Below are 10,800 nucleotides of genomic sequence, written 5' to 3' on the forward strand. Positions count from 1 at the left end.
GGACATCTTGAGGGGTACCACTGGGAGACCCCCCCAGGTGCCAGAGAGAGAAGCATTGGAAGTCTGTGTGTAGAGTGGCTAGACCCCTAGATTTGCTTCCACCATCACCACTCACACCCATATACTGAGAAATAAAGGAAATTGAGCAGGAAGGGCCCATACTCAGAGATGCCAGTATAGCCAAAGTCTGGAGTGAATAATAGGGCTGAAAAGTGGGAGTTAAATGAGAGTCTACATGCTGAGCTATGGGGAGCCCCCTGTCCCCACCTTCACTTCTGTCCAGCTGCCAGAACATCAACACGCAGATGTACACCACCCTGCTCCAGCCCAGGAGGGAGGTTGGAGGATTCATCTCAGTAACTGAAAAACCTCCCATTCCTGTTATCCGGAGAGTCTCCTCAATGGGAAGGTCAGCTCATCACCCTCTCAATGAAGCCCAGCCAGGAACAAGCCGTGCCCATGCCCAGGGGTGTGTAATCAGCTGTTAGAAATGCATTCTCATACATGAATTGACAGTCAAGGGTGACCAGGCATTTGAGGACACATTCATAAATGAAAGACACCAATACAAACAAATGGAGAAAAAGGACCCAGAGGTCACAGAAATAACTCAGTGAACATTGAAAAAGAACAAATATGACAGAAAATGTTAAATCTATTGATACAGAAATTGTTACTATGAAAAGAGATTAGAGAAATTTAAGAATGCTTGGAAAATTACACTATGGTAACCAAAATAAAAGACTCAGTAGAAGGGTTGGAAGGTTGAGAAAAAATTAGAACTGAAAAATTAGAGTCCACAAATAAGGAAATTAGAGGATCAATGCAAAAGTAAGAATAATAAGGATACCAGAAAGAGACCACAGAGAAAACAGAAGAATGCAATTATGAAACAAATAAGATAGTTCTGAACTAAAGAAAGGCACAAGCCTGCAGATCGAAAGGGCCACTGAGTACGTAGCCCAGTGATTTAGGAAACACCTATGTCAAATGTATCATGAAATTTCAGAATACTCAAAGAGAAAAGACGCTCCTTAAGGACCAAGGTGACCAAAGAATAACGGAGCAATTACAGTTAACAGAATAGCAATTACAAGCTGAATGGCATCAGACTTCTCAATAGCATAACTGTTAAGGAAGCAGTGGAATGATGTTCAACCTACTACAACCAACAAAATATTAATCAAGCACAAGGATAAAGATATTTGCCAGCTTACAAGGACTCAAACGAACGAAAGAATAGTATGTGCCCCATTTCTCATTTAGCATAATGCCCTGAAGGTCCATCCAAGTCGTCACAAATGGCAGGATTTTCTTTTTTTTATGGCTGAATAATATTCCATTGTGTGTGTGTGTGTGTGTGTGTTTGTGTGTGTGTGTGTATCACATTTTCTTATCCATTCTTCCATTGATGGATACTTACATTGTTTCCATGTCTCGGCTATTATAAATAATGCTGCAATGAACATGGGAGTGTAGATATTTCTTCAAGACAAGTGGTTTCATTTCCTTCAAATATATACCCAAAAGTAGAATTGCTGGAATGTATGGTAGCTCTATTTTTAATTTTTTGAGGAAACCCCATACTTTTTTCCCATAGTGGCTGCATCAATTTACATTCTCACCAACAGTGCACAAGGGTTCTCTTTTCTCCATATCTTTGTCAACACTTGTATTTCTTTTTTTTTTTTTCACCTTTTGAAAAAAATATTTTATTTATTCTACTTATCAACCACAATCAGAGGTTCAGTTCTAAGGCAGACCTCACTTGTATATTAAATTAAGAAAAAAACATAAGAACTAAACCCAGATTATTCTATTAAGTTTTGAAAAGTTATATAAAACATCATGGAATTTGTTCAAGATTCTATTTATGTTTAAGCATTTCTAGTATGTGTAACTAATTACATGTATTCATTGTTTTTTTTTTTATTAAAACATTTAGCTAACACTGAGGCCTATCCCATATAACAAATAAAGTAAGCTGAAATTACAGTTTTGGAATTTATACTTACTATAATTTCAAATCATTGTTTTAAACTGTTTATATTGCAGTGCCTGAATATTCATATTTAACACATTCTTACTGTGTTTCTTTCTCAGCTTCCTGAGTAAAAGGTACTGAGTAGACTAAAGGGGGATTTAAAACTAAGGAAAAATATCTCCCATTTACCCTCAAAATCACAATAATCCAATGTTAAAAGCCAGCTGGCTCATATTAACAGGGCTGTATCCTATTCCCACCGCATTTTTCTTTTCATGTTACATGAAAATGGACATAAAGATAGAGTAGTGACCACAGTGACATCTTAACACAGAAGTGGTTTTATAAATTATAAATGCAGTTATTTTATGAATTTGGAAGTGACCGGTTTTACAAACAGGTGCAATTGATGGCTGCCTGTATGATTTAAGACAGCAAAAGTTTCCTCCTCTCTCAACAATACTGCTCTCTAAGTATCTGCTGTATGGGCACTTAAATCCATGCTGGAAAATCCCAGAACTCAGCACACTAGCCTAGTGATTGGTCCAGGAGTAGACTTGTGACCAAGCACAGCCAATAAAATTCTTCCCTAATGTAACACTTGTATTTCCTGTCTTTTTGATAATAGCCATTCTAACAGGTGTGAGGTGATATTTCATTGTGATTTTGATTTACATTTCTGTGATGATTAATGATGTAGAGTATCTTTCATGTGCCTGTTGGCCATCTGTATGTCTTCTTGGGGAAAATGTCTATTAAATTTCTCTAAAAAATTCCATTTTTTAATCAGATTGTTTGGGGTTTTTGCTATTGAGTTGTATGAGTTCTTTACATATTTTGAACGTTAACCACTTATCAGATACATGATCTGCAAATATTTTCTCCCACTGAGTAGGTTGCCTTTTCATTTTGTTGATGGTTTCCTTTGCTGTGTCTATATTTTTAGAATAGTGTCTAATAGGCAGAAAGCAGTTTGTAAGCCATGACTATGATTATTATTCCAAAAACTGGGGACAAATATAAGGAGGAAACGTGGTAATAGAATATAGGCCCAAGAGGTGGAGAAGGATGGGAGAAAAGACTTCTATTTTTTGCTTTAATTATAAACCATTTCGTAATATTTGACTTTTAAACTTTTATATATTTTACTGGAACAAAATAAAATTAATTGACATGAAATTAACTGGCAGTGCAAGATTAAAAGGAAAACTATGATAATAGGGCTATGGTGAGTATAACTATTTAAATTAAAATTGGAGCAAAGAAATTAATCAGTCCATTAAAGGCACGGAAGTGAAGAAAAATCAACACAGACCTCCCCAACAAAGAGAGAAATTTGAATAAGCCTGAAGTAGGGAGAAAAAGTAAAAATGCAAATAAATGACATTGGAAATTAGAAAATGGTTTGAACTACAGATAAGGAGAGCTTTACACCAATAAAATTGAATGCATAATGTTCTAAGGAAGACAGAGGAGGAAAGTCATCTCAGGAGAAGGTAGGAAGCTTTAGCCGACCAGTGACAATGACAGGAGAAGAAGCTCCAGGGGCAGACTTACCTCAAAACAAAGCAGCAGTTTCACAAGACTGTACCACCCCATCCTTTTCACACAGATAATTTGTATCATCATTTAAACCATTTCAGAGGGGAAGTTTCCCAACTCATTCCACAAGGCTAGGCGAACCCAGATACTGACATTGGACAAGCAGAGCCCACACAAACCCGAAGTATAAGTCTCTCACTTATGAAACACATGTGGGAAAAAAGGTAAATAATTCTAAACATTGACAAAGAACACCCCATGCCTTTCATTCCAAGTTGGTCCTTTCCTATGAAACTGTTCCTTTAAGCAATGAAATAGTCACCAAAACACGGTGGGCCTGACTCTACTGCCAACCACAGATGTAGCTTCAGGGCCTCCCCAGGTTTGCTCTGCCTTGTGGTCTGGGAGGTAAAAGGTGTGTGGCCTTCTAATATCTGTGTCGATGGAATGAAGCCCATAGTGACGTTCGACCTGCGTTGAGAAGCAGGACACGTAATAGTCTTTATCTGGCTTTCAGTTCTAGTTCGCTGCTATTACCAACAAGGTTCTCTTTCTCTGCTTCTCCCTATGTCGCTTCCCTTAAGTGGCTCTTACTATGACGGCAAACAATTACATCCTTGGGAAGACATATTTATAGCCTAATGAATACATAGATAAAATACGTCCACTTCTATATCCATGGGGGGAGGGAAATAAAGAGTAAATCAGCCCCCCCCACTTAATCAACAAAACGTTATGTCACATGTCCCAGAAGTTAAAACAAATATGAACTAAAAGTAAAATGAAACAAAATGGCTTAATGTTTTGCCCCCTTGAATGATCACCATGAAATCTTTAGAGAATGTTGTGTCATTTTCTGTTCTTATCAAATTCTGTGGGTCCCTTGTTTTCAAATATATATTTAACCTCTTTTCAAATGTACACATTTTTTTCTTTCAAATTTAAACACTTGTAAGTAAAAGGACTACCCTTTTCTGTAGATCGCAAAACAATTCAGGGAGGAGGTAAGAGCTCGTGGGAGAGGGTGCCTTGGGTGTGCTCGTACTAAAGAAAGCCTTGTAACGTTGATGCATGGAGCAACTGGGCTGTGACGTTCCCAGCGCCTAGCTGGTGAGAACACTCCTTCCCCTTCCTGCAGTGCCGTCCTTATAAAGGTCAACGTATTGTCTAAGAAAACCAAGGATATATTATTAAAACTTCTAACAAATTATTACCAAGCAAAGTTTAATCCAGTAGCACAAAGATCTAACTTAATGATTCCGTTTATGTAATCCTCTATGTTAAAAAATAAAGAAAACAAATTTCATATAATCATCTCAGTGGCTGCCAGAAATTACGCCTCATTACCTAATTAAAAAGAAAAAAAAAAATCTTCGCAAGCTAGAAGATACTTAATAATAGTTGTCTATTAGAATCCAACAGCAAGTATCGTTTTCAATGTTAAAACATTGAAGCATTTAAATTAAAATCATAAAAAATAGAAATATGTTTATATCTATTACTATTTAATATTTATTGGCCAATCTAATAAGAAAAGTAAACAAATAAGTGGCATATGTACTGGGGGAAAAATGGCATATAGCTATCATTATTTCTGAATAATATGACCTGTGAAGTCTAAACATATTACTAGAAAGCCTCTATGAACAATTAAGAAAATTCTTTAATGTGTAATACAGAAGTACAAAAAACTACACCATTTCTACATACCATTAATGACTAAGTAAAGAATTTAAAAGGGAAATGTATTGATAGTAGCAACAATAAAAACCATAAAATACCAATAAATAAGTCCATGTGAGAGCTCTATAAATCATATGTGATGCAAACTATAAGATTGTATTGGACAATAAGAGATATATAATGTGGAAACATACGATACCCATGCAAGACTCAACAATATAAAGATAATGTTACCATAAACACACACACACACACACACACACACACAAGTGAGTCAAGTTTATTCAGTGTCTTACTGAGGACTATAGCTTGGGAGACGGCATTTCAGATAGCTCCGAGAAACTGTTCCCAAGAGGTAGGGAGGGAAGTCAGCCAGTATACGTGCGATTTTGGTGAAGGAGTACGTGCAACCAAGCACACATCTTGGTTGCTGCTAGTCACGAGGAACGGATATCTTAGTTAATGATTTTAGTGCTTTTCTAAGTATGGGAAGATGCAAGAATCCAGGTTCATTAAAAATTTCTCCTGAAAATATCTAACTGTCTGAAGGCCTGTTCTGCCAGTTTTCTCAGAGCACAGAGTGCCTTGTTCCTGATCTCCACCCTGAACTCCTTTCAGGGTGTGTTGAAGGTCAGTGGCAGCAGTGGCTAATAACTCAGTCATTGTAGAACCAAATGGGTAGTGACATTCTTCAGTTGGCAATAACAATATTAATTCCCCAAATTGATGGAAATTAAATTGAATCCCATTAGTTTATTTTATGGACTTTGACAAGAACTGGAAGAAACTTTTTGAAAAAGAAAGTATGAAGAGGGACTTGCTTACCAAATCTCAAAACAAATTGCAAAGCTACAACTAAGTCAGTATGGTATTGGCTCAAAAGTAGAAAAACAGATGAACTAAACAAAATAACATTTTCAGGAATAATGTTTAAATGGGAGTTTTGTTTATGATAGAGATATTTTAAATCAATAGAGAAAATAATAGACATTCATCAATGTATTTCAAAAAAATTAGTTTGTTGTTCTAACAGCACAAGCAAAAAGAAATTTCAAATAAATTAAACCATTAAATATAAAAATAGAGAAGAGAATGGCATTATAATCTTTTGATAGGTAAGGTATTACTAAGCAAGACACAAAACCCAGAAGTCATAAATGACTGATATATTTAAATTCAAAACTAAACCAACCAAACAACAAACAACCCTTTTACAGAAGACATCATAAAGTTAAGGGACAAACAACAGGGAGGAAAAATATCCCACTATTAGTATCCACGCTATATAAAGAGCCCCTCCAAAAATAAGGACAAATAACCCAATAGAAAAAATGATCAAAACCTTTGGAGAAGCAAAGGTTCAAAGCAAACTTTCCTGTGAAAAATTTTTTTCACAACAAAAAAATTTCCAAATATCAAATAAACCATCAAGTGCATTAGTAATCAGTGAAATGAAAATAAAACAGCAAGCAGAAACACTGACAAAAATTTTAAAAACTGACATCCAGCATTTGGCATGTGACACGTCAATGCTGTTAAGTATGAACTGGTGCATTTTTTTGGAAGGCCATTTAGCTGTTTATAACAAAAATCTAAGGGTGTATGTTCTCAGCCCCAGAAATACCTGTTCTTGATAACTCTTCCACTGAAATGCTTGCACACATGCATATATAGATTCGTTGGGATGTTTATTGCAATGTTCAGAAGAACAATGACTTGGAAACAACCAAAATAGACCTTAGTGGGAAAAAAGATTCAATAAAGAATGGTTCTTCCAGGTGATGGGACACAGTGCAGTGAGAAAAATTATCAGATTTATCCACATCTACTGACCAGAAGGAGTTCCAAAATATTGTATTATGTCTAAGAAAGCAAGTTGTACAACAGTATGCATAATACTGTGTCATCCATTTATGTTTTTGAAAACTGTGTGTTGGTATGTGTTTTAAAATGTAGGTTTTGTAGTATAGTCCTAAGTGAGGGAGTCTGATTCCTCCAGCTCCGTGTTTTTTCTCAAGATTGCTTTGGCTATTCGGAGTCTTTTGTGTCTCCATACAAATTTTAAGATTTTTTTGTTCTAGTTCTGTAAAAAAGGCCATTGGTAGTTTGATAGGGATTGCACTGAATCTGTAGATTGCTTTGGGTAGTATAGTCATTTTCACAATATTGATTCTTCCAATCCAAGAACATGGTATCTCTCTCCATCTGTTTGTGTCATCTTTGATTTCTTTCATCAGTGTCTTATTTCTTTCATCAGTTTTCTGAGTACAGGTCTTTTACCTTCTTAGGTAGGTTTATTCCTAGGTAATTTTTTGTTGTTGTTGCACTGGTGAATGGGATTGTCTCCTTAATTTCACTTTCTGATTTTTTCTTGTTAGTGTATATGAATGCAAGAGATTTCTGTGCATTAATTTTGTATCCTGCAACTTTACCAAATTCATTGATTAGCTCTAGTAGTTTTCTGGTGGCATCTTTAGGATTTTCTCTATATAGTATCATGTCATCTGCAAACAGTGACAGTTTTACTACTTCTTTGCCAATTTGTATTTCTTTTATTTCTTTTTCTTCTGTGATTGCCATGGCTAGGACTTCCAAAACTCTGTTGAACAACAGTGGCGAGAGTGGACATCCTTGTCTTGTCCTTGACCTTAGAGGAAATGCTTTCAGTTTTTCACCATTGAGAATGATGTTTGCTGTGGGTTTGTCGTATATGGCCTTTATTATGTTGAGGTAGGTTCCCTCTATGCCCACTTTCTGGAGAGTTTTTATCATAAATCAGTGTTGAATTTTGTCAAAGGCTTGTTTGCATCTTTTGAGATGATCATATGGTTTTTATTCTTTAATTTGTTAATATGGTGTATCACATTGATTGATTTGCATGTATTGAAGAATCCTTGCATCCCTGGCATAAATCCCACTTGATCATGGTGTATAGTCCTTTTAATGTGTTGTTGGATTCTGTTTGCTAGTATTTTGTTGAGGGTTTTTGCATCTATATTCATCAGTGATATTGGTCTGTAATTTTCTTTTTTTGTAGTATCTTTGTCTGGATTTGGTACCAGGGAGATGGTGGCCTCACAGAATGAGTTTGGGAGTGTTCCCTATACTACAAAGCTACAGTAATCAAGACAATATGGTAGTGGCACAAAACAGAAATATAGATCAGTGGAACAGGATAGAAAGCCCAGAGATAAACCCACACACCTATGGTCAACTAATCTATGACAAAGGAGGCAAGGATATACAATGGAGAAAGGGCAGTCTCTTCAGTAAGTGGTGCTGGGAAAACTGGACAGCTACATGTAAAAGAATGAAATTAGAATACTCCCTAACACCATACACAAAAATAAACTCAAAATGGACTAAAGACCTAAATATAAGGCTGTACACTATAAAACTCTTAGAGGAAAACATAGGAAAAACACTCTTTGACATAAGTCACAGCAAGATCCTTTTTGACCCACCTCCTAGAGTAATGAAAATTAAAAACAAAAAATAAACAAATAGGATGGAATGAGAAACTATAAACAGGACAGAAGGACAACCCTCAGAATGGGAGAAAATATTTGCAAATGAATCAACGGAAAAAGGATTAATCTCCAAAATATATAAACAGCTCATGCAGCTCAATATCAAAAAAACAAACAACCCAGTCAAAAAATGGGTGGAAGACCTAAACAGACATTTCTCCAAAGAAGACATACAGATGACCAAGAGGCACATGAAAAACTGCTCAACATCACTAATTATTAGAGAAATGCAAATCAAAAATACAATGAGGTATCACTTCACACCAGTTAGAATGGGCATCATCAAAAAATCTACAAACAACAAATGCTGGGGAAGGTGTGGAGAAAAGGGAACCCTCTTACACTGTTGGTGGGAATGTAAATTGTTACAGCCACTATGGAGAACAATATGGAGGCTCCTTAAAAAACTAAAAATAGAACTACCATATGACCCAGCAATCCCACTACTGGGCATATACCCAGAGAAAACCATAATTCAGAAAGATACATACACCCCAATGTTCATTGCAGCACTGTTTACAATAGCCAAGTCATGGAAGCAACCTAAATGTCCATCAACAGACGAATGGATAAAGAAGTTGTGGTACATGTATACAATGGAATATTACTCAGCCATAAAAAGGAATGAAACTGAGTCATTTGTAGAGATGTGGATGGACCTAGAGACTGTCATACAGAGTGAAGTAAGTCAGAAAGAGAAAAACAAATATCGTATATTAATGCATATATGTGGAATCTAGAAAAATGGTACAGATGAACCAGTTTGCAAGGCCAGAAATAGAGGCACAGATGTAGAGAACAAATGTATGGACACCAAGGGGGGAAAGCTGGGGTGGGGGATGAATTGGGAGATTGGGATTGACATATATACACTAATATGTATAAAATAGATTACTAATAAGAACCTGCTGTATAGCACAGGGAACTCCACTTTGCTGTACAGTAGAAACTAACACAACGTTGTAAAACAGCTATACCCCAATTTAAAAAAAAAAATGTAGGTTTTATTATTACTCAGGTTTGATGAGGCCAGCAGATGAGACGATTTGGAGGGACAGTGACAACTTTTTGTTCTTCTGAACAATGCAATTTACCAATTAAAAAAAAAAAAAGTATCAATTCGTACTCAACAACATTCATACATCACATGCCTAATGCTGGATGTCAGTTTTTTAAATACATGAGGAGTCTGGGATGAACAGATACACACTACTGTATATAAAATAAATAACCAACAAGGATCTACTGTATAACACGGGGAACTGTACTTAATTTTCTGTAATAACCTATAAGAGAAAAGAATCTGAAAAAGTATATGTATATATAACAGGCATACAGCAAAGTGTGAATCACTTTGCTGTATACCTCAAACTAACACAACTTTGTAAATCAACTATACCTCAATTAATTAAATAAATAAATAAATAATAAGCTAGAACATTTCTCATAAAAAAAAAAGAAAAGATAGTTTGAAGTTAGTTTGTTACAGGTCCCAAGAGGAAAACATATGCCATATGTGATGCGATGCAGGGGCCCATGTGGAAGCACCAGGGTTGATCAGGAGAGGCAGAGTAAGGCAGAAATGGGGGCAAGAGGCTTTTATTGTAGTTTTCACAATTGTGATCCCTTCCAGTTGTGCTGGAAGGAACTGGTGAAGCAGGTTAAGCAGGTTTAGGAATGGCTAGTTTGAATAATGTCTGAAGGCTCTGGGGTGTAGGGGCCGTTCTTAGGTGCCTGATATCTAGCCCTGAGGTGATTAAGGCAGAGACCTAGTATGATAATGTAATAGAGAGTAAGAGCCTGAAAAAGAAGGCATTGGAAGGATATGGGCTCTCACTTGGTTAGTTTGCATATGAAAGGCACCCTCCTAGGTGAGTTGTTTACTATGTCTAGGGAAAGGCTAACCCTGGGAGAAGTAGTCTCTTCGGGATCAGCAAGGCCCCAAGATATCAAAGCATCAGAATTACATAAAACAGAAAAGCATGATTAATGCAGTATGGATTTGTAAATTCCATGCATCGTAATTGTTCTGGAAGGATGCACACCAAATATAAACAATGG

The 10,800-nt window shown here is 36.2% G+C and overlaps 1 protein-coding gene and 1 long non-coding RNA gene across 20 annotated transcripts in view; one reads left to right on the forward strand and one right to left on the reverse strand.

The window, feature by feature from the left end:
* NCKAP5 (NCK associated protein 5) overlaps nt 1-10,800 on the forward strand; it is a 1,102,730-nt gene that overhangs the window by 952,380 nt on the left and 139,550 nt on the right. The gene's annotated exons all lie outside the window — the stretch shown is intronic.
* LOC309631493 overlaps nt 1-10,800 on the reverse strand; it is a 37,192-nt gene that overhangs the window by 3,116 nt on the left and 23,276 nt on the right. The gene's annotated exons all lie outside the window — the stretch shown is intronic.

The sequence above is a fragment of the Balaenoptera borealis genome, assembly GCF_965194805.1.
Source record: "Balaenoptera borealis genome assembly, chromosome: 6".
NCBI lineage: Eukaryota > Metazoa > Chordata > Mammalia > Artiodactyla > Balaenopteridae > Balaenoptera > Balaenoptera borealis.